At 39.9% G+C, this 24917-nt stretch overlaps 1 protein-coding gene across 2 annotated transcripts in view; it reads left to right on the top strand.

Moving 5' to 3' along the window:
* STAG1 (STAG1 cohesin complex component) overlaps positions 1-24917 on the top strand; it is a 415374-nt gene that overhangs the window by 7758 nt on the left and 382699 nt on the right. The gene's annotated exons all lie outside the window — the stretch shown is intronic.

Here is a 24917-nt window from a genome sequence, read left to right as displayed (position 1 = left end):
GCCTCAAGCAGTCCCACTTGTCTTGGCCTCCCAAAGTGCTAGGATTATAGGCGTGACCACTGCATTCTGCCAACATGTTCTTTTATTTTGATTAGTCTAGTGATTTATCAGTTATCTTTTCAAATAATCAACTTAGATAATTGTATTTGTCTTTACTATTTCATTGGTTTATGCTCTTTAAAATTTTCTTCTGCTTTGCTCTTTTTGTAGCTTTTTGAAGTGAAACCTTAGGTTATAGATTTTGGGCACTTTTTGTTTTCTGATATAAGCATTTAAAGCCATACATTTTTCTCTGGCACTGCTGCATCCCACAGACTTCGATGTGCTCTGTGTTTATAATTTATTTTGACATTGTTTTTAATTTGTGATACCTTCTTTTACCCATGGATTACTTAAAAGGCTTTCAGTGCTTCTCTTCTTAAGACAGGCAGAAAATCAAGAGACCCCCCCCCCCCCGGAGAATTGTCTTCTAAAACTGCCTAGTGAATTTTCTTTTCTTTTTCTTCTTCTTCTTTTTTTTTTTTTTTTCCTGAGACGGAGTCTCTCTATTGCCCAGGCTGGATTGCAGTGGCACAATCTTGGCTCACTGTAGCCTCCACCTCCTGGGTTTCAAGCGATTCTTCTGCCTCAGCCTCCTGAGTAGCTGGGATTGTAAGCATGCACCACCACGCCCAGCTAATTTTTGTATTTTTAGTAGAGACGGGATTTCACCATGTTGGCAAGGCTGGTCTCGAACTCCTGACATCAGGTAATCTGCCCGCCTTGGCCTCCTGAAGTGCTGGGATTACAGTACTGATCTACTGGGCCTGATGAAAATTTGTATCCTTTTGGTCAGTGTCTTCTTAATCCCCATGCCTACTCTCATCCCCTGGTAACTGCCATTCATTTTTCTCTGTGCTTCTATGAATTCAGTGTATTGTATTATTTAATTTTATTTTTTGAAGTGCGGGTTTATTGTCTGTCTTTTCTCTCTGGAATGTTAGCTGTGTGATAAGAGGCCTTATCTGCCTCATTTATATTGCTATTTAGAATAGATTCTGACACAGTAGGGGCTAACAGATATTTGTCAAATATAGTAAGTGGTATCATTAACTGAAAGCCAGGAAGCAAAAGGTAGCATGGTGAAAAGGCAGGCTAGGTAGAAGCTGAAAAAGTGAACATAAAATGCGGAGGCAAGACCCAGTACAATGACTCACGCCTATAATCCCAGCACTTTGGGAGGCCGAGGTGGGAGGATGACGTGAGACCAGGAGTTTGAGACCAGCCTGGCCAACATGGTGAAACCCAGTCTCTACTAAAAAAGAAAAATTGACTGGGTGCAGTGGCTCACATCTGTAATCCCAGCACTTTGGGAGGCCGAGGCCGGCAGATCACGAGGCCAGGGGTTGGAGACCAGCCTGGCCAACGTAGTGAAATCCCATCAGTACTTAAAATACAAAAAATTAGCTGGGCCTGGTGGCAGGCGCCTGTAATTCCAGATACCTGGGAGGCAGAGGTTGCAGTGAGCTGATACTGTGCCATTGTACTCAGCCTGGACAATAAGAGTGAAACTCTGTCTCAAAAAAAAAAAAAAAAAAAAATTTAAAAAATGCAAAAATTAGCTGGGTGTGGTGGTGTATGCCTGTAATCCCAGCTACTTGGGTGACTGAGGCACAATTAATTGCTTGAGGCCAGGAGACAGAGGATGTAGTGAGCTGAGATCACGCCACTGCACTCTAGCCTGGGTGACAACATGAGACCCTGTCTCAAAAAAGGAAAAAAAAAAATGCAGAAGCAAGGCCGGGCACAGTGGCTCATGCCTGTAATCCCAGCACTTTGGGAGGCCAACGCAGGAGATTGCTTAGGTTCATGAGTTTGAGACCACCCTGGCTGTCATAGCAAGACCCTGTCTCTACAGAAAATACAAAAATTAGCCAGGCATGGTGCTGGCCGCCTGTAGTCCCAGCTACTTGGGAGGCTGAGGTGGGAGGATGACTTGAGCCCAGGAGATCAAGGTTGCAAGGTTGTAGTGAGCTGAAATTGCTCCACTGCACTCCAGCCAGGGCGACAGAGCTAGACTTTGTGTCAGAACAAACAAAAAACATGGCAGAGGCAAAATGCTTGGGGGTGGAAATCAGAGAGCAAGGTCAAAGGTGTGGAATATAGAGTTGAGGATGAACAGTGACATCCAGGAATTGGGGTTTTTGCCTGGAAAGCAGTGGGGAGCCACTGAAAGTATATGACTGTCATTTACATTTAAAAAACAAAGAAGGGGCCTGGCACAGTGGCTCACACCTATGAGTACAGCACTTTGGGAAGCTGAGGTGGGCGGATCACCTGAGGTCAGGGGTTTGAGATCAGTCTGGCCAAAGTGGTGAGACCCTGTCTCTGCTAAAAATACAGAAGATTTTCTGGGAGTGGTGGCATGCGCCTATAATCTCACCTACTTGGGAGGCTGAGGCAGGAGAATCACTTGAAGGCAGGAGAATCCCAGGAGGTGGAGATTGCAGTGAGCTGAGATTGTACTGTTGCACTCCATCTTGGGCAACAAGAACAAAACTCCATTTCAAAAGAAAAACAAAAAGGAAGGAGGGGGAGGGAGAGATAGAGATAGGTTAGGAAGGAAGGAGGGAAGGAAGGGAGAATGGAAGTTAGCTACTTAGCATGGAAACTGAAATCAGAGAGTATAATAGTTATTGAGGGGAATTTGTTTACTAGGTTAAGTGTCAGGAGTTCTGACCAGAAACTGTCGAGGCCTGGTGGAGAGGACAAGTTCAGCGTTTAATTTAGATTCCACATGTAAGTAAGATCATAAGGTATTTGCCTGGCTTATTTCACTTAACACAATGTCCAGGTTTTTCCATGTTGTCACGAATGGCAGAATATCCTTCAGTTAAGATTCAGCAAATGTGTTATGAGTACTTACTTCATGTGTGGCAGTGGGTATACAAAATTGATAAATACATAGGTTCTTCTCTTGAAAAGCTTCTGTTCTATTGAGAGATATTAAAAACAAAACAAACAAAACACCCAAAGCAAAAAAATAGCACAATAGGGATAATGAAATGTGGATGGGGGAGGTGGGAAGCATAAAAAATAGAAAAGTAGAAGATGCCTTTCTCATTGTCAGTGTGCTCCCTCCTGCCCCACATAACAATAGATCCTTTTTATGTGTCAGGAAATGACAAACATAGGTCAGAAGAGTTTTTTTAGGAGAGTCCCTTTATTTTCTAATCAAGAGAACATGAATAGTTAAATATTACTTTTACTGACTTTTGGCTCTCTGGCAAGATTTCTCTTCATAATTGTTAAATTGGTTTAAAGGTCCAGGTGGTAGTTTGAGACACACCTGTCTACCTCCTCAGTCTTAGAGAGGCGGAAAAGAAATGTTTTATATGTAGTCAAGCATGAGGATGATGTGGTTCTCTCCTTTGAGGTACCTGCCTCCCTATTTTATCATGAAGCTTGGTTGGCCATGATTATATCAGGTTACAGTTTTTCCTGTCTTATTTAGGGCACTGAGAGGTAGTCAGCCTCTATTCTTTAGCAGAGACAGTATGTCAAATACAAGAAGTAGTTCCTCTTCAAAGGGTTTGGTTTATTTGGTTCCTTGTTCATTGTTCCCTGCTTTCAAGGCCAGACTTCCTTGTTCTTTGTGCCTCCCTGCCCTGGTTTCAGTAAACAGCTTTCCTGCTGGTCCTAACCTACAGAGTCCACATATTCTACTCAATCTGTAAGTTACTCCTCCTGCCCCAGTGGCTCTTTCTGCTGAAACTGCCCTTCCCACCATTGTAACTCGCACCCCTGCACTCTTCAAGTTAGCCGTTTGGGTTCAGCTTAGATTGCGTGAGCTAACTCCAGCCGATTGAGGCAGGACACAGTAGCAGGGACAAGCTGTGTTAGGAATAAAAACCCCTTCCGTCCTTTGTTCAGTGTGCTTTTGCAGCCCTGTGAGCAGCACCCTTCTGCAGAAGTAAATTTGCCCTGCTGAGAAATCCTTTGCTTGAGTGCTTGTTTTCTTTACCCTCCAAGCTTTTATTTCCAACAATTTGGGGGCTTGTCCAGGATTCTCATTCTCCTTCGGGAGGGGCTGGTGATCACCTCTTGGGAGGAGACATGTCCCACCACCTTGTGGTGGCCTCACAAACAGGAGATCAGGTACCCAAAGCAACAGGGGCGGAAAGGATCCTTAGATACTGTGGTGACTAGGTAACTCTGCACACAGACCAAGGTAAGAAACGTTGCAGGGGTGACAAAGTATTTCCTTGGTAGTTAGAATATCTTGGAGGTTGACTGTGTGTGTGTGAGATGCACAGTTGAGGGCAAGAAATCTCTAATATGAGGAATTCAGTCTCGTACCCAACCTCCAAGATAGGAAAGGCAAGAAATCTCCAGTAAGGGAGGTTGAGCCCTTAGGAAAGGGAAGACAAGAAATCTCTAATATGAGAGATTGAGCCTGACCAGCACTCAGGATGGAAAATTCCCCAAGTAAGGCAAGAAATGGGAAGGATAAGGCTAATAGCAATCACATTCCCCCTATTAGTCCCCTAGGTCTTATGTTAAAATACTGGAAGGGTAACGAGAGAACTAAATACAAGAAAAAAATTCAAAAAACAAACAGAAAAACAACAAATGGTAAAATATTATTGTTTCATTTGGACCCAAGAACCAATCCTCAAACCCTCAGTTTTCTGGCCAAAGTTTGGGATCGAATTAGGGTGGGATTTGTCAGCTTTTAATAAAACATGTTAATGACAAGAGTCCTGTCTCCCAGGAGGAAATAGATTATGCCCTGTGTTGGTGGCAGGGGCCTGTTCTCCTTTACCCCCTAAAGACTGCAGAAAGTAAGCCAAAAAGCCAACTTTAACAGTGTAACCCTGTGCATATCTCCATCACTGTCTCCAGCTCCACTGACACTAACCCCACTCTTAAGTTGCTTCTATGGCTTAGGAGCTCAAATTCATTCTGGGACAGACCCAATAGGATCTTTTGAAATGCGCTTCATTGATCCTCCACCCCCTTCCCTTTCTCCTTCTCTTGAACCTGCTTTCAACCAAACTGTTATTCTTTCCAATGACAAAGCCATAGTCAGCAGTGTAGAAATTAGAGATTTAGGACAAACTTTAGCAGTCAAGATGGGATACCAAGATGTAAATGCCTGGTTGGAATGGATTAAATATTCTGTTCACATATTAAATAAAAGCAACTGTTAATGCTTGTGCTGCAGGCAGGCCAAAGGCTCATATAGTCCCTTTTCCACTTGGGTGGTCTTCTGACCGATTGGACATGTGCTGCATGGTGGGCACTAAGGTGTGCAAGACTCTCTTATTGCTATTTCCTGAAGTCAAAGGCTCTGCAGGTCAGCCCCCTAGAGCCATCCAGCCTCTGGCCTCAGATGTTATTTTTACCTTGTGTCTCTCACAACAGTGCTACTCACTCTGTAAATTACCCCTCCTGCTGTAATGGCTCTTCCTGCCGAAATTGCCCTTCATTCCCTCTACCTCTTGGAGATCTAAAGGGTGCAGTGAAACCAAGCCTTTAAGAACTTCCCAGTCAAATTGCCCTTGTTCACTCTTGTTCAGATGTATGGTGGTATTGCAGAAGGCTACTGTTGAGTTCTCTGCCAAGTAATTGGAGCAGCACTTGTGCTCTAATCCAGTTGGCCATCCCTTTCACCCTGGCATTCTACCAACACAGCAACAAAATCAGAATCGAGTAAAAAGAAGTGCCCCACCGAGATCGTTTGACCCTCACATTTATATAGATGCTGTTGGAGTCCCAGTAGGGGAACCAGATAAATTTAAAGCTCAAAATCAAATACCTGTAGAGTTTGAGTCCGGGTTGTTCTGGTTAATAAATAAAAATGTAGATTGGATGAATTACATCTATTACAACCAACAATAATTTGTTAATTATACTGAGGATGCTATTAGGGGAATAGCTGAACCATTAGGACCCACCAATCAAATTGCTTGGGAAAATAGAATAGCATTAGATTATGATACTAGCAGAAAAGGGTGGAGTCTATGTTATGAATGGAATCTAATGTTGTATATTTATCCCCAACAACACAGCCCCCAGTAGGACAATAATCAAAGCTTTACAAGGTCTCACCTCATTATCGAATGAACTAGCCAAAAATTCTGGAATAAATGACCCCTTCTCACATTTTATGGAAAGGTGGTTTGGTAAATGAAAAGGGCTCATGCCTTCAATATTAACTTCTCTTACAGTTTTCATAGGTGTACTTACTCTCATAGGATGTTGCATCCTACCCTGTGCCCAAGGATTAATACAAAAATTTATCAAAACGGCCCTCACCAGAAACTTCCTCAGACCCCGTTGCCTTTTTCTTTTAGAAAACCAAGCAGAGCAACAAAGTCAAGACATACTAAAAACATTTGAAGAGGAAGAGTTATAATACTTAAAAGGGGGGAATTGTCAAATACAAGAAGTACCTCTTTAAAGGGTTTGGTTTGTTCGGTTCCCTTGTTCTTTGTTCCTTGCTTTCAAGTCTAGACTTCCTTATGCTTTGTGCCTCCTTTCCCTGGTTTCAGTAAATAACTTTACTGCAGGTCCTAATCTACAGAGCCCACATCTGCTACTCACTCTGTAAATTACCCCTCCTGCTGTAACAGTTCTTCCTGACAAAACTGCCCTTTCTGCCAGAGTAACTCAGACCCCCGCACTCTTCAAGTTAGCCAGCCAGGTTCAGCTTAGATTGTGCGGTCCAATTCCAGCCAATGGAGGCAGGACACAGTGGCAGGGACAAACTGCATTAGGAATAAAAACCCCTTCCCTCCTTTATTCAGTGTGCTCTCATCCTACCAGCCCTGCGAGCAGCACCCTTCTACAAAAGTAAATTTGCTTTGCTGAGAAATCCTTTGCTTGAGTGGTCATTTTCTTTGCAACTCTGAGCTTTTATTTCCAACACGGTACAACTAGTAAGTGTGCAGAAATTCTTTTTTTTTTTTTTTTGAGACGGAGTCTCGCTCTTGTTACCCAGGCTGGAGTGCAATGGCGCGATCTCGGCTCACCGCAACCTCCGCCTCCTGGGTTCAGGCAATTCTCCTGCCTCAGCCTCCTGAGTAGCTGGGATTACAGGCACGCGCCACCGTGCCCAGCTAATTTTTTTGTATTAATAGAGACGGGGTTTCACAATGTTGACCAGGATGGTCTCGATCTCTCGACCTCGTGATCCACCCGCCTCGGCCTCCCAAAGTGCTGGGATTACAGGCTTGAGCCACCGCGCCCGGCCAGAAATTCTTATATTGCAAGGTATAAAAGTTGAAGAACATTTTAGGCTGTGTTCTATTTTATTCTTACAGCCTAAAAGTAACTTTTGGGAAACAATGCCTTAATTTATGCCATGTGCTGCTATTTACAGTTTAAAATCTCTTGTGTTGACAGATGAAGGAAGTACTGTCACATGACAAATAGCTAAGAAAGCTGTTGTCCGTTGTCTGAGAGAGTTCCTGATGTCAGAATTAAACTGTGTCAAATTCTAACTGCATGTGTCTGTCTGTAAACTTAGGCAACTTCTTTAACCTTTCTAAGCCTCAGTTTTCTCATCTGTAAAATGGGAATAATAAAAAAAGTATTCCACTGTTGTGGGCTGCCGTAGGTGTTGAAAAGTTAGCCTTTGGCCAGGCATGTTGGCTCATTCCTGTAATCCCAGCACTTTGGGAGGTTGAGGTGGGTGAATCATTTGAGCTCAGAAGGTTGAGACCAGCCTGGGCAACATAGGGAAACCCCATCTCTACAAAAAACAAAAGAAAAACAAACAAAAATTAGCCGGGCATGGTGGCTTGCACCTGTAGTCCCAGCTCCTCTGGAGGCTGAGGTGGGAGGATTGCTTGAGCCCAAGAGGCAGAGGTTGCAGTGAGCAGAGATCATGCCACTGCACTCCAGACTGGTGACAGAATGAGACTGTCTCAAAAAAAAAAAAAAAACAAAAAAAGAAAGTTAGCTTTTAACCACTAGACTACTTTGTGTTATGCATAGATCCAAAGATCATTAATCTTAAAAGATGAATAAAATAATCTAGGGAAATGGTGTTACTTTCTGTAAGCAAAGAATTTTAGTTAATTGGTTCTCAACAGTATATAGGGCTAGCAGTAGATTAAAACTTTATTAATGAGAATGGTCAGATGATAACGTACTCTGGTTAATTTAGAGATTAAGGTTATCACTAGTGTTTTCTGCTTATTAGTAAACATATTTCAAAAATTACACTCTTTTTCTTTCTTTAGAAAAGTGCTGCATCTTGGAAAGACGTAATGCTTCTTTGGTAGTTGATGAATTTTGGTAGCTTTATCAGGATTATTTATGAATCTTAGCTTTTCCTTTATAATTCCGCACACAGAAGGGTGGGCATGAATCTTTACCAAGAGCAAAGTTGGAAAGTTACCTCTAGACAAAATAAAATGATAGACTGTTTTTTCTCCCATTGGGATGCAGATAACAAAATCTTGACTAAGAGTTTTTTTTTTTTTTTAAGTTGTGGATACTTAAGATTTTATTTGATAATATAAAGGGAGCATGGCATAGAAGAACAAAACTACTGTAGGGTCAGAGATCTCTGTGGTTTTTATTATTTATTTATTTTTTATTTTTTTTGAGACGGGGTCTCACTCTGTTGCCCAGGCTGGAGTGCAATGGAATGTTTCTCTTGCCTTCCCTATCCCTCCTTTGTTTCATTAAATATAAGTGAAACATAAGTTCTTTGTTAAATGTCAAAATACTGGGTTAAAAACCAGGGTTTAGGAGTGCTTTTTACTCAGCACTTCCTAATAAATTAGGAAAGAGGGTTATATGCATTATATCATCAGGCATTTTAACTTTCCTGTAGTTTGATATAGCGCTGTCCAATATAACTTTCTGTGATGATGGAAATTTTTGTATTTGTGCTATCCTGTATGGTAGCTGTTAACCACAATGATGCGGAGAAAGAAAGTGATATAGTAATAGTTAACAGCAAGATAATAACATTATATAATAGTTAACAGTGTCTTAGATGCCAGCTACTGTTCTTAGCATATTATATATATTCACTCATGTTAATATATTTTATATATATATGTGTGTGTGTGTGTATATATATATATAAAACAATAACCCCGTGTGGTGGGTAGGGTTAAGTCTCTTTACAGATGAAAAAACTGAGGCACAGAGAAGTTAATTGACTTTCCAAAGGTCGTATAGCTAGTAATTAGCAGATCTGGGATTCAGACTCAGGAAGTCTGGCTTCCTTTATGCTCCCTTTGTAGTATACGTCATAGCCAAAAATGCATTTACATGCTGCTTTCAGAAACAAGATATTAAAAGGAATTTAAGATAAATAATTTTGTTCTAATTAACTAAAAATGTTGTAGTACTTTATAGTTTATTTTCCCTTTGATTCTAAGCATGGACTCAATTTACTCTTTTATTTAGTGTAAATAAACTTGTATTCAGTGTGGTGGTTTTTTTTTTTTTTTTTTTTGAGATGTGGAGTTTCGCTCTTGTTGCCCAGACTGGAGTACAATGGTGCAGTCTTGGCTTACTACAACCTCTGCCTACTGAGTTCAAGTGACTCTCCTGTCTCTCAGCCTCCCAAGTAGCTGGGATTACAAGTGTCTACCACCACCCCCAGCTAATTTTTTGTATTTTTAGTAGAAATGAAGTTTCATCATGTTGGCCAAGCTGGTCTCGAACTGTTGACTTCAGATAATCCATTGCCTCGGCCTCCCAAAGTGCTGGGATTACAGGCGTGGGCCACCGCACCCAGCCATTCTGGGTATTTTTAATAACCAACATCGATATTGTTAATAATCTAGATTTTTTTCCCCAAAGGTTAAAGTTAGGTTCTAAATTGAATAATAATATGATTATTTTCCTTACTGAAACAAGTTTAAAGTGTAATTCTGAGGTCATTTGGTAATGAGTTGGCTTTGGTTAATGAATATTTGGCTTTCCCTAGAGAATATGTTTGAATCACTAACCTGTTTACGCCTAGGATGTTTTGTTCCTAGAGACCCAAAAAGGGAAAGTAGTTCTCAGAGACAGAGTTCCATTCTTAACTATATTCAGGCCAATTGGTGGTAGAATGACATTAAAGGGGCAGGAGAACTCTCATTTCTCAAGTATCTGTTACAGTCATTATTCTTGGTGCTTTAAATACATAGCCATCATTTATTGAATACAAGCTTTTTATTAAGCTCTTCAAGTGCTTTAGATTCATTACATGCCATTTACTTCACACATAACCCTTCAGAGAACATGGCAAAGATGTTTTTACAGATGAGGGCTTTGTTAGACTCTTTTTCTTCCCTCTTCTTTCCTCCTTTCCCATCCCCTTCACTTCAAGGGGAAATAATCATAAATATAGATGGGGAATGAGATTGGGGTGGTGCTGAGATTATCACTGCAACCAACTCACCTATTATTTAAGGCTGTCCAAGTTATACATTTATTCATTTCATTTATATAGTGGAAAAGAAGGCGGCAGACCAGGGTATTTATTCTGTGAGAGACAATCAATAATCATGTAAACAAAATAATCATATATTATGATAAATGCTATCTATGAAGGGAATAAAGGAGATATTATGATGGGTAATAATGAGGTACTTACATTAAAAAAGGCTCACTTTTGGAAGCCGAGACCGACTGATTACTTGAGGCCAGGAGTTTGAGATGAGCCTGGCCAACGTGGCAAAACCTTGTCTCTATTAAAGATACAAAAATTAGCCAGGTGAGGTGGTACGTGCCTGTAATCCCAGCTACTTGGGAGGCTGAGGCAGGAGAATTGCTTGAACTTGGGAGGCAGAGGTTGCAGTGAGCTGAGATTGCGCCACTGCACTCCATCCTGGGCAACAGAGCAACACTCTGTCTCAAAACAAAACAAAACAAAACACATTCTTCTAGGTTAGTGGTTCTCAACTGAGGACGATTTTGCTTCCCAGAGGACATTTGGCAATGTCTAGACATTTTTTATTGTCACAACTGGGAATAATGGTTTATGCTGCTGGCATCAGTGGATAGGAAACCTAGAGATTATGGTGTACACTACTGTCATCAATGGATAGAGACCTGGGGATGATGTTGTATTCTACTGGCATCAGTGAATAGAGATCAGGGATGTTGCTAAACACTCTATAATGCACAGAACAGCAACTATTGGCCCAAAATGTCAATAGTGGCAAAGCTGAGATCCTGCTTTTGCTATTGTATGAATATTGGAGTGGTGGGTGGTGTGTGGGGAATACAAGAGGGAGGGTTAGCTTGTTACAGTGTACAGGTGACAGATATAGTGCCTTGGATGATGGTTGTAATAGAGATAATACTGAGAATTGTTCTTATTCTGTATGTGTGTTGGAGATAGAGCAGATAAGCAAGGAAAGGGATAAGTTAAGGATGATCTCCAGGTTTCTAACCAATAATTGAGTGAATTGTGACACCATCCTAAAGTGGGGAAGACTGGGAATGAAGGGTTCAGATTTTTAAAATTTTATTTCATTGAATCTGAGTTGCTATTAATAGAAGACACAACACTATTTTAGGGGATAATAAGAAGGAAACAGTAACCTCATGCTGTCTATACTTGGTCACACCAGCCACTCATTGCTTTGAAGTCTTACCTATCCTCAGGGATTTGGCAGTTTCTTCTACCTTCATTTGTATTGCTTGGTCCATGATAGGCTGTCCTTTTGCATGTATCTTAGTAACAAAATATAAAATGGCTTCATCTACTTGTGGCTGTTCTCATATCCCATAAGTCATCACTTTTACTGTTGCTTTGCAAGAAAACAGAGAATTGAGGTTATTACTAGTAATAATATTTAACTTGCTAAAATCAAGTTTTTTGTACCTGTCTGCATACATAGTAACTTTTCAGTGTGCCAAATTGTAGAATAGTATTTTGAAAGCAGTTAAACTCAACATGCATGGAATCTGCAATGTAAGTAGCTCAAGTGATGATAATTGGTCAAGCTAGTCAGATTTTAGAAATAGGAAATAATTCTTTTGTCATAAAACTTTATTTTAAACATATACACACATATAATTTTGTTTTCTAGTTCTTGCCTACTGAAGGGTGGTAATATTGATATATAGGGTGACTCATTTGCTTAGGTTAAGATTTTTGGTGAAGGTTCATTAAGAAATTTGGAAGCTTCCTTAGTTGATTTAAAATACTGGAAAAAAAAGTCATTGGATTTACACAGAAATGTTCAGGAATATCTAGATTTACAATTATAATACTTTAAGCTTTTGACTGTTTCCATTTGGAACCTTTCTAGTTCACTTTAAAAAGACAATTTGAATTGTCAGGAGCATTTCATTTTCTAAAATAAGGAATAATACTTTGCTATAGAAGATCTATTCATTTTTTTAATGTATGTTTAATTTTTTTTGAACAACAGTCTCTTTTCAACCTTACAGAGCTCTCTAGTATTACTCTTTTGTCCCAGTGTATCATCCCCTCCTGCTTTTATTTTCTTAACTAGCTGAGAACCTTATTTACCTCTTGAAATATGTTATCTGCTTTTCATTGCATTTGTCTAACTAAAACCCAACCACATCACTTCATCTTTCTGACTTCTGTGTACCTGACTCTGAGCTACTGAGCACAGCTGGAGAAAATAACAACCTTGCAGACTGGAGCCACTAAGTATTCATGCTCTCCAATCTTAATTGGATCCTCAGCATTACCCAGTAATCCTCCATTGTTCCTATTTTTTTTTCATTCCTCATACAGTTACTTAAAAACTTGTAATCTCCCATAGCCCCCTCACTTGACCACTTCCCTTCTCTTTTTCAGTAGATGACCTCATCTATTCACTGTGAAACTTGAATTTAATTATTATTTTATTTCTGGGAAAAGTTTGAAATAAGACCACATAGAGATCACCTTAACATTTGCGATGCCTGTTGCTTGGAGGCATACAGGAAACTAAAGTATAAATTTTAGGACAAAAACGGAAAGATACATCTTTGTGGTAATTTTAGTGAGTCTACTGTGAGCTAATTTTAGTACATTATTACTTTTTTTTTTTTGGAGACAGGATATTGCTCTGTTGCCCAGGCTGGAATGCAGTTATGGCTTACTGCAACCTCAACCTCCTGGGCTCAGGTGATCCTCTCAGCCTTCCAAATAGCTGTTAACACAGGTGTGCACCACCATGCCTTGCTATTTTTTCATATTTTTAGTAGAGATGGGGTCTCGCCATGTTGCTTTGGGTGGTCTCAAACTTCTAAGCTCAAGTGGTCTGCCCTCCTTGGCCTCCTAAAGTGCTGGGATTATAGGGGTGAGCCACTGCACCCAGCCCTGTAGTGTAGTTCTTAATATCACTTTTATACTGGAACCAAATTATATAACTTCACCCCTTCTTATATGTAAGCAATTTCATTCCTTTTGATAAAGAATGTAAAAAGAGTGCTCATTTTGGCAGCACATATACTAAAATGGGAACCATATAGAGATTAGCATGGCCCGTATATTAAAAAAAAAATGTAAAAGGAGTATTAGATATTCAACAAGATTCTAAGAGACTTCATTATTTTTGTTTACATATACAGTTAAAATGATTTACTTAGTTCCAAATTGAACTATTTGATTGTTATACTGCCTTCAGTATTATTTGTAAATCTTCTATTTCCCTCCTTTACCAAATTCTGAGCGTTTCTCTTTGTTGTGGCCTATCTTGATCTCTCGTCTGTAAGGTTATTACCTTTTTTGAGGACTTTGACTGCTTGTAAGAGTGCGGAAAATAATCATTGATTTTCTAGGCAGCTCAGACTTTCTTGGTTTTATTTGGTTGACCTTTTCGACACTTCCAATGTCTAAGGAAGGAACTGCTGAATTTGGAAACCGATGACTTGGATTCTAATCCAGATTAGTCAATTTATTAGCATCATGTGCTTCTATGAATTACTTTTACCTCACTGTGTCACTTGTATTGGTAATAACTATGTATGCCCTTGTCATCTCAGAGCATGTTGGCTAGCAAATGAGCTAATATAACAGTCCTCTGTAAACTATGAAATATAAGTGGTAGTTCTTTTGGGACATGCCTTTTTTTTTTTTTTTTTTTGGAGACACAGTCTCCAACTGATGTCTAGGCTGGAGTGCAATGGTGTGATTTTGGCTCACCGCAACCTCCGCCTCCCAGGTTCAAGAGATTCTCCTGCCTTAGCCTCCTGAGTAGCTGGGATTACAGGTGTCTGCCACCACGCCCGGCTAATTTTTTGTATTTTTAGTAGAGATGGGGTTTCATCATGTTGGCCAGATTGGTCTCAAACTTCTGATCTCGTGATCTGCCTGCCTCAGCCTCCCAAAGTTCTGGGTTTACGGGCGTGAGGCACTACGCCTGGCCCTTTTTTTTTTTCTTTTCCCCTATTTTTAAGATGAAGCCTTGCTCTGTCGCTAGGCTGGAATGCAGTGGTGCGATCTTGGCTCACCGCAACTTCCACCTCTCTGGTTCCAGCAATTCTCCTGCCTCAGCCTCCCGAGTAGCTGGGACTACAGGCACATGCCACCATGCCCAGCTAGTTTTTGCATTCTTAGTATGGCATTTCAGCATGTTGGCCAGGATGGTCTTGATCTCCTGACCTCATGATTCATCTGCCTTGGCCTCTCAAAATGCTGGGATTACAGGTGTAAGCCACCACTCCCGGCCTCATCTACAGATTTTTAAGCAGCATTCATCCAGTTTGTAAAACAAGTAAAATACAAGTTGCAGTTTGGAGAGGCATGCAGCAGGGCAGAAGATTGTCGCTGGGGAATGCTGACTGGCTGATGAGTGTGGCAGGAGCCAGTGATCTGTATAGCACACTCTGGTTCTCATAATTAATATGCTTTGAAATTAAATTTATATTTACATCCAGAAATTATTGAGGTTTCAGGTAGCTTCAAGTCAGAGGTATAAACCAGGGTGTCAGATTATTGGTATACTTTGAGAAATTAACTTACAAATGAAACGGTCTCCCTGTGAGTAACCAATCAGTGCATTGTTTTTTACAAATGAAACGGTCTCCCTGTGAGTAACCAATCAGTGCCTTGTTTTTTGTAAGAATACCAGTATCAGACACAGATTATAATCTGAAGATTGACTGGTAAACCTGAAATGAACTCAGAAGAAGTTGGGTCATTTTATTTTATTTGTATATTTTCATTTTATTTATAAATATATATATTGCCATCTCAGCTCACTATAGCCTCCGCCTCCTGACTTCAAGCAGTTCTCTTCCCTCAGCCTCTTGAGGAGCTGGGATTACAGGCGCTCACTACCACACTAAGCTAATTTTTATTTTTTATTTTCTCTGGAGAATATACCAAGTAAAGCTAATTTTTGTATTTTTAGTAGAGACACAGTTTTGCCATGTTGGCCACGCTGGACTTGAACTCCTGACCTCAGGTGGTCCGCCTGCCTCAGTTTCCCAAAGTGCTGGGATTACAGGTGTGAGCCACCGTGTCTGGTTTAAGTTGGGTCATTTTAGTTGTTACTATTATTGAGCTCTGATAGCTTGATAAATCTGTGTTCACTATAGCAGATCTAGGTCAAGACAGATTGTCCAGGGACTGCATTGGAGACAAACTGCCAAATTTAATTTGTTTGAATACTCCTCACCATTCAGTTTTGGTTTCAGCTTCATATAGTCATTTACAAGATCTGGATTCTGCTTCCCATGCCACTTATTTTGGATTTTATATATTTACTTTGTTCATTCCACACAGACGTTTATCTTGTTTCATTCTTCTTAATTTATGTTCAGTGTTGACTTGAAGTCTTACTGTCTTGTTCAGGCTGGAGTGCACTGGCGAGATCGCAGCTCACTGCAACCTCCGCCTCCCAGTTTCAAGCGAATCTCCTACCTCAGTCTCCTGAGTAGCTGGGATTACAGGCATGTGCCACCACGCCCAGCTAATTTTGTATTTTTAATAGAGACAGGGTTTCTCCGTGTTGGTCAGGCTGGTCTTGAACTCCCGATCTCAGGTGATCTGCCCGCCTCAGCCTCCCAAGTCCTGAGACTGCAGGCATGAACCATTGTGCCCGGCCTCACTTCAGTTTTAAAAGAACCTTTCCTGGTGTTCCATATATTCCACTTGTGGATTGGATTTATCCTTCCAAAGTTAAGTAGGATATATATTGCTTCTAGTGCATTCTTGCTTTTACATCTAGGAAGAATATGGATTTTGCAGTCAAGCCTAGATTGCTCTGTCATGTATTTCGCTGAAACTTTGGAGCAAGTTACTTCTTTGAGATCCATCCATTCATCCATTTATCCATCATTTCAGAGGTATTGTAGTGCTACTGCTCCTTGCCTTTCTGTTTTTCCTTGATAGATATGTTGAGATATAATTTATATAACGTAACATTCTCCCATTTTAAATGTACAATTCAGTGATTTTTAGTTAATTTGGAAAACTGTGTAGCCATCACAATCTAATTTCTTTTTTCTTTTCTGTTTTTTTTTTTTTTTTTTTTAAGACAGAGTTTCACTCTTTGTTGCCCAGGCTGGAGTGTAATGACTCAATCACAGTTCACTGCAACCTTCGCCTCCCAGATTTAAGTGATTCTCCCGTCTCACCCTCCCGAGTAGTGAAATTACAGGCACCAGTCAGCACGCCTGGCTTTTTGTATTTTTGGTAGACAGGGTTTCACCATGTTGGCTAGGCTGGTCTGGAACTCCTGACCTCAGGTGATTTGCCCGCCTCGGCCCCCCAAAGTGCTGGGATTACAGGTGTGAGCCACCTTGCCCAGCCTTTTTTCTTTTTCTTTCTTTTTTTTTGAGTTGGAGTCTTGCCCTGTTGCCCAGGCTAGAGTGCAATGGCGTGATCTTGGCTCACTACAATCTCTGCCTCCTGGGTTCAAGCGATTCTCCTGCCTCAACCTCCCAAGTAGCTGGGATGTGTGCCACCATGCCTGGCTAATTTTGTATTTTTACTAGAGACAGGATTTCTCCATGTTGGACAGGCTGGTCTCGAACGTCTGACCTCGTGATCCACCTGCCTCAGCCTCCCAAAGTGCTGGGATTATAGGCATGAGACACCACGCCCGGCCTATAATTTCAAAATACTTTTATCACCCCCAAAAAAGAAAATCAGTGCCCATTTGTAGTCATTTCTCATTTTCTAATCTTAGGGTACTACTAATCTGTTTTCTGTAAACGTGCTTTTTTGGGACATTTCATAAAATTGGAATAATTTATGTGCTTTTTTATGTTTGACTTTTATGTAACAGTGTTTTTGAGGATGATCCATATTAAGGCATGTTTCAATACTTTATTTTGAAGAGTATTTCATTTTATTAATTTGTTCACTTGATGGACATTTGAGTTTCCAACATTTGGCTGTTGTTAATAATGCTGTGAATATTCATATACAAATCTTGTAGATATATGTTTTCATTTCTCTTTGGTAGATATCTAGGATTGGAATTGCTGGGTCATGTAGTAAATTTATGTTTAATATTTTAAGAAACCGCTAAATTGTTTTCCAAAACGGTTGTACTGTTTTGCCTCTTTTCTTTCTTTTTTTTAAGACAGAGTTTTGCTTTGTTGCCCAGGGTGGAGTGCAGTGGCGTCACCTCAGTTGGATGCAACCTCCATCCATTCCCCTCTCCCCTTGGGTTCAAGCCATTCTCTGACATAAGCCTCCCAAGTAGCTGGGATTACAGGTGCCCACCACCACACCCGGCTAATTTTTTTGTATTTTTAGTAGAAACAGGGTTTCGCCATGTTGGCCTGGCTGGTCTCTAACTTCTGATCTCATGTGATTCACCCACCTTGGCCTCCCAAAGTGTTGGGATTACAGGCATGAGACCATGCCTGACTGCCTGTTTTTATCTGAATCGTTAAGATGACTATTTGATTAGAATTCAGTATCACACATGACATTAACTGTTTACCATGAAAGAAGAATCATAGCATCACAGGATTGTATTACTCCAGCTAGTGAAAAATAATAAAATTCCAAGTATATCACTCGCAAAAATATAATGTTTAATGATTAAAACTAGATTTCTACCAGATGAATTTGATTGCTTGGAAGTTTCACTTAAAGCTACTTCATAGAACAGCTTTAAAATGTATTATTAATACCTTATTTAAAAAACCATTTAGAAAATTTCATGCAGTGCAGATGAAGGCAAAATAGTGCTTCCTCACATACTTTTCACCCAGCTTCAAAATTCACTCATTCCAGTTTTCTTTCATCTGTACTCATATCCAGACTCTTCTCCCCAATATTGTAAAGATAATTATATTGCCATTATCACATCTAAACCTTTTGATGAGTGAGATACAGAAATAAAAATTTCAAGTTCTTTTTACCTTCATTTAAAAATGAAAATGTTTAAAAATAGATTTTCAACACTAGGGATTGGAGTGGTTTTTTACAGTAAATACATGAGTCTATGTGAGTGTATTTTTTTTTTTTTTTTTTTGCTGGGGGTGAGTGTATGCTTTAAAGAAATGTATCTATTCAGGGATTTTAGGTCCTATTCTTCCCCTCTGTCGGAAAAAAATTATATCAAAGTTTTGAGGGTGTGGAGGCTGAGAGGATGTTTTTATTTGGTCAATTTACATGAGAATAAGTAGCTTTAGAACATGGGGTGAGGTCCAATTTGATTTTTTTTTTTTCATTTTATTACTGCTTTAGAGGAATTATTTCTATCATTTGCATTAGAAAACCAATTGCTTTAAAACTATAGTCTTAACTTTTACTTTCTGTACATGATTCCTGGTTTGGATTATGGATCTCACTGGATATTCTGAGATCCTTCGTCTGTTTTCTGAAAACTATAATTTTTTTCATATTAATTAATTGATTAATTTATTGAGGCAGAATTTTGCTCTTGTCACCCAGGCTGGAGCGCAATGGCACGATCTCTGTTCACTGCAGCCTCCACCTGCTGGGTTCAGGTGACTCTGCTGCCTCAGCCTCTCATGTAGCTGAGACTGCACGTGCCCGTTACCACACCTGGCTAATTTTTGTATTTTTAGTAGAGATGAGGTTTTGCCATGTTTGCCAGGCTGGTCTCAAACTCCTGGTCTCAAGTGATCCACCCGCCTTGGCCTCCCAAAGTGGTGGGATTACAAGCATGAGCCACTATGCCTGACCTCCATATTGGTTAGAATTGATTTCTCATTAGTACCAAAATGCTTGTAACACCAAAATCTAACTATTTATAGTAAATATGGGCTTTGATTTTGTTTTATGACTGATCTATATAGGCACTTCTGCTTTTTTCAGCCTCAGTCCACATGTAAAATAGGGATATTATAGTATCTGTTATTTATTCATTTATGATTATCTAAAAGATAAAAATGAGAAAGTTAAGTGCATGTAGATTTCTTTTGGTGGTGGGAATAGGTGTTGAGGCTAGATTAACAGTACTTTGTGGTTTTATGCCATATGCATTTACAAAGAAGAGCAAAGAGAAATAGAACAGACAAAAAATGATTAAGTGTTGTTATGTACACGTTGCTATTATAAACCATTTATATAAATTCACATTTGATCCCTATGATAATGCTGGTGGTATATGTTGTTATCATTCCAAACCACTCCTTGTAACTGTGAAGTAATATACAGAAGATATATGTTGTTACTCTTACTTGATATATGACGAAACTAAGGCTTGGAAAAATATAGCAGTTTGCAGAAAGTCTTACGACTAGTTAGTGCAGCTTTAATTGGAAAGTTTATGCTTCTTTCTACCACCCTTGGTATGCTTTCTACTGTGGCCAGTTGTCTTATCAGGGAGGGAATGCAGTTGTTTTTGTTCTCCTTTTTTAAGGCACTGAAATTTAGAGGTTACTTTGATACTTGGATTGGTTAGCCAATTAGAATATAGGGTTTTTTGTTTGTTTTCGTAAAGAGACAGGGTCTCACTTTAGTTGTCCAGGCTGGAGTGTAGTGGTGCGATCATGGCTCACTGCAGCTTCAACCTCCTAGCCTGAAGAGATCCTCCTGCCTCACCCTCCCAAAGTGTTGGGATTACAGGCGTGAGCCACCGTGCCTGGCATCATAATGTGTTTTTTAATGCACATGTGAAGCCATTTTTATTGAATATATATATGTAAGAGTGAAATCTCTTGGTCATAAGGTATGTTTTAAGTAGAAAAGGCCAAGTTGTTTTCCAAAGTGGTTTTACCAAACTTTTCTTCCGCTGGCAGTATATGAGAATTCCCTTTTGTATTCTCCTGAGTGCACATTATTGCCAGTCTTTTAAAATCACAGCCATTTTTGATGGCTTTAATTTGCACTTTCTCTGGCTACTAATGAGTTTGAGCACCTCTTTGCTGACCATTTTGATGTCCTATTCTGTAAAGCGATTGTTCTCATCACTTACCTATTTTTATTTTGAATTATCTATATTTTGATTCATAGGAGCTTTTTATATATTCTGAATATAAGGCATATGTCAGTTTAAGTTGTTTATATTTTTTCCCATTCTGTAGTTTGTCTGTGGTGTCTTTTAAATGGTATCTTTTGGTGCAAAAAAGTTCTCTGTAGGCTGGGCGTAGTGGCTCACGCCTATAATCCCAGCACTTTGGGAGGCTAAGGTGGGCAGATCACAATGTCAGGAGATCGAGACCATCTTGGCCAAGAGAGTGAAACACCGTCTCTACTAAAATACAAAAAATTAGCTGGGCGTGGTGGCGCTCGCCTGTAGTCCCAACTACTCAGGAGGCTGAGGCAGGGGAATCACTTGAACCCGGGAGGCGGAGGTTGCAGTGAGCCGAGATTTCACCACTGCATTCTAGCCTGGCGACAGAGCAAGACTCTGTCTCAAAAAAAAAGAAAGAAAAAGAAAAAAAGTGTTCTGTATAGTTACATATATCAGGGTTTTTCACCCCGTTTAAACGGTGCTTTTTTTTGTTCTGTTTAAAAGAATTCTTTCTTCCTTGGAGGTCATGGAGTTATTCACATCATCACCAATAAACTTTTATTTACTTTTCTCATTTAGATATGTAATATGTACTTCACCTGGAATAGATGTGTGTGTGTGTGTGTGTGTGTGTGTGTGTGTGTGTGTGTGTAGTTGTTAGGTCAAGTTTTATTTTTTCCAGTGGATATCCAATTGTTCCAGCACCATTTATGAATAAACAAAAACTTTTGCCATCACTTCTCAGTGTCGTGTTTTCATAATTCATGTCCATAGAAGCATGCTATGTGTCTGGGCCTTTTATCTTGTTACATTAGTCTGTCTAGCCTTGTACCAATATCATTGCCTTATTTATTGAGCTAAATGATAAATCAAAATATCCTGTAGAATAAGTCTCCTTTTAAAAAAAAAAATCTTGAAACGTGGTCTCACTCTGTTGTCCAGGGTAGAGTGCAGTAGCATGATAACAGTGTACTGTAGCCTTGACCTCCTGGGCTCATAGAATCCTCCCATATCAGCCTCCAGTGTCACTGGGACCATAGGTGTGTGCCACCATGCCTGGCTAATTTTTTAAATTATTTGTAGAGGCAGGATCTCCCTGTATTACTCAGGCTATCCACCTTGTTCTTTTTAAAGATTTGCTAGTCTGTTCTTTTGCATTTCCATGTACATTTTAGAATCACTGTATTAATTTCTCCCCCTAAGTAGACAGAGAAACCAATTTAACCTCCAACCAAACCACAGAATCTTTTGGGATTTTGGTTGGGATTGTACTGTTGCTTTAGATCAGTTTTGGGATGGGTGAAATTAACATCCTTTATAGCTTTCTAGTTAGAAGTCTTGCATATCTTTTGTTAGATTTATTCTTAGATAACTTGATTTTTTTAATGCCATAGTAAGTATATATTTATTTATTTTTTTCTTTTTGTAAGTGGGATTTCAGAAATTGGCATACTTTAACCAGGAGTTTTTTTTTTTTTTTTTTAAAGACAGGGTTTCACCATGTTGGCCACACTGGTCATGAACTCCTAACCTCAGGTGATCCACCCGCTTTGGCCTCCCAAAGTGCTGAGATTACAGGTGTAAGCCACCACTCCCTGCCAACTAGGAGTTTTATACTGAAGTTTTTTTGTGAAAAATTACATTCTATGATAACTTTAAGTCATTGTCTAAAGCATCTTCAGTATTTATAAACCGGAGGAAGTCCAGGATGGTACACAAATAATTGTTTGTGATGATATCATTTTCCTTTTTGTTTCAAACAAGAGTGGGTAAAGTGTTATATCTTGAAATAAAAACGTAACATGACCATTTCACTTATCTCAGTTTTTTTTTCCTGTGGGGGGACTTTGGCATTTAGTTTCATTTATGATTTTAATCTATTCATGAAAGCAGTTGGTTAAATAAAATGGTTTATTTACTATTTTTGAGTTTTAGATTTTTCTTCTTGGCAAACTTTACTTTGGGTTAAGTAGTTTCTTTTGCTCCATGGTTGGAATGGGGGAGGGGCTATAATATAAACCAACGTTGAAGTGAAATACAGTATGCACATTGCAGTCTTGTTTCAGTGGAAGGGAAGTATAAAAACTGGAAATTCTGATAATGTGGAAAAGAAGTAAAATACCTGATAGGTTTAATACTGCATAGTGTGTGTGAGACAGAAAAATGCTTATTTCTGAATTCTAGAACTGGAGCTCTGGAATTGTAGCACTGGAATAGAGAGGAAGAAAATGATCAGAATACAGGGAAAATGAAATAGCCTGGAGAAGAGAAGGATAAAACAAAATTTTAACATCTTAGTTCCTGGAAAACCACTACAAAATCAGACTGTATTATGGTGTGAAAGTTGATAAGCGTTTTTATAAAAACGTAATGTTGTAATTGTGTTTGGGTGAACTTTTCTGGGTCTTAAGGACAGATTATCCGGAAAGGAAAGAAAAAGAACAAAACCCCACCATGTTTCCAGGGATATATGGAGGCCGAAGAAATGCTGTTGTATTGTTTTATGAATAAAGTCTGATACTTATCTGGAGTTCCCAATCCCTCCTCCCCACCTTTTTAAAGTTTATTTTATTTTTTTGAGATGGGGTCTCACTCTTTCGCCCAGGTTGGAGTACAGTGTTGCAGTTTTGGTTCACTGAAACCTCTGCCTCCTGGGTTCAAGCGATTCTTGTGCTTCAGCCTCCCCAGTAGCTGAAGGTGCGTGCCACCATGCCTGGTTGATTTTTGTATTTTTAGTAGAGACGGGGTTTCACCATGTTGGCCAGGTTAGTCTCCAACTCTTGACCTCGGCCTCCCACTCATGCGCCTTGGCCTCCCAAAGTTCTGGGATTACAGGGGTGAGCCACCGTGTCTGGCCCCCCGCCTTTTTTCTTAAGAGAGAGGGTCTGCTCTGTTGCCCAGGCTGGAATAAGGTAGCATGATTGTAACTTATTGCAGCCTTGAACTCCTGGCATCAAGCAATCTTCCTATCTCAGCCTCCCTAGTAGCTGGGACTGCTGATGCATACCATCATGCCTAGCTAATTTTATTTTAATTTTTTAGAGATGGTTCTCACAATATTGCCCAGGCTGGTCTTGAACTCCTGACCTCAAGCAGTCCTCCTGCCTTGACCTCCCAACGTGCTGGGATTATAGGAGTGAGTGGGCCCCTTCATTGATAAGAGAAAAATTTACTGAAACTCAGAAATAACTGAAGTTTTTCTATGTAAATGATATGGTAACTTGACTTTCCTGTATAATAAATTTGCCTATATTTAAGTTAGTTATAAATTAGCCTGGGTAACATAGGGAGACCTTTTTTTTTTGGAGACAGCGTCTTGCTTTGTCACCCAGGCTGGAGTGTAGTGGTGTAGACTCAGCTCACTGCAGCCTCCACCTCTCAGGTTCAAGCAAATCTTCTGCCTCAGCTTCCCAAGTAGCTGGGACTACAGGCAAGTGCCACCACACTCAGACAATTTTTGTATTTTTAGTAGAGACAGGGTTTCTCCATGTTGATCAGACTGGTCTTGAACCCCTGACCTCATGCGATCCTCCCATCTTAGCCTCCCAAAGTGGTGGGATTACAGGCGTGAACCACCATGCCTGGCCGAGGCCCTGTCTTAAAAAAAAGAAAAAAAAGTCAGGTGCAGTGGTACATGACTGTGGTCCAGCTACTTGGGAGGCTGAGGTGGGAGGATTGATTCAGCCTTGAAGGTTGAGGCTACAGTGAGCCGTGATTATGCCACTGTACCCCAACTTAAATAATTGTCAGGATTTACTACATGTTACAAAGCTTCTATGACCTTTTTTTTTTTTTTTGAGACAGAGTCTCACTCTGTTACCTAGGCTGGAGTGCAGTGGTGTGATCTTGGCTCATTGCAACCTCTGTCTCCTGGGTTCAAGTGATTCTCCTGCCTCAGCCTCCCGAGTAGCTGGGATTATAGGCACATGCCAGCACGCCCACTAATTTTTGTGTTTTTAGTAGAGACAGGGTTTCACCATGTTGGGAAGGCTGGTCTCGAACTCCTGACCTCAAGTGATCCACCTGCCTCGGCCTCCCAAAGTGCTGGGATATAGGTGTTACTCACCACGCCCGGCTGATTCTATGACTTTTAACTACAAATTACTTGTTGGCTGATGGGATGAGAGGGGTGAAACTAAGCACCTAACAAATTGTAAGTAGGTGTATAATAAGTAATACCAATATAGCAAGCCATAAAACTGTTTATTTTTTATTAGTGTTTTATACTTTATATTGGCTTCCCAGTATTGAGCCTTTATTTTTTTTACTGAGGTGAAATTCACATAGCATACATTTAACTATTTTGAAGTATACAATTTAGTGGCATTTAGTGCGCTTGTTTCGTTGTACAATCATTATCTCTAGTTTCGAAATGTTTTCATTATACCAAAAGAGCATCTCATATCCATTAAGTAATTACTTCCAATTTCCTTGACACCCTCCCCCAAATCTCTTTGCAATCACTCATATGCTTTCTGTCTCTATGGATTTGCTTATTTATGATGTTTCTTATGACTAAAATTATATAATATGTAGCCTCTTTTACTTAGCATAATGTTT

Source organism: Aotus nancymaae, unplaced genomic scaffold (assembly GCF_030222135.1).
Source record: "Aotus nancymaae isolate 86718 unplaced genomic scaffold, 86718_ANA_hifiasm-v0.15.2.pri h1tg000019l, whole genome shotgun sequence".
NCBI classification, from domain to species: Eukaryota; Metazoa; Chordata; class Mammalia; order Primates; family Aotidae; genus Aotus; species Aotus nancymaae.
The sequence above is the reverse complement of the archived record's forward strand: the minus strand, read 5'-3'. Positions and strand labels throughout refer to the sequence as shown.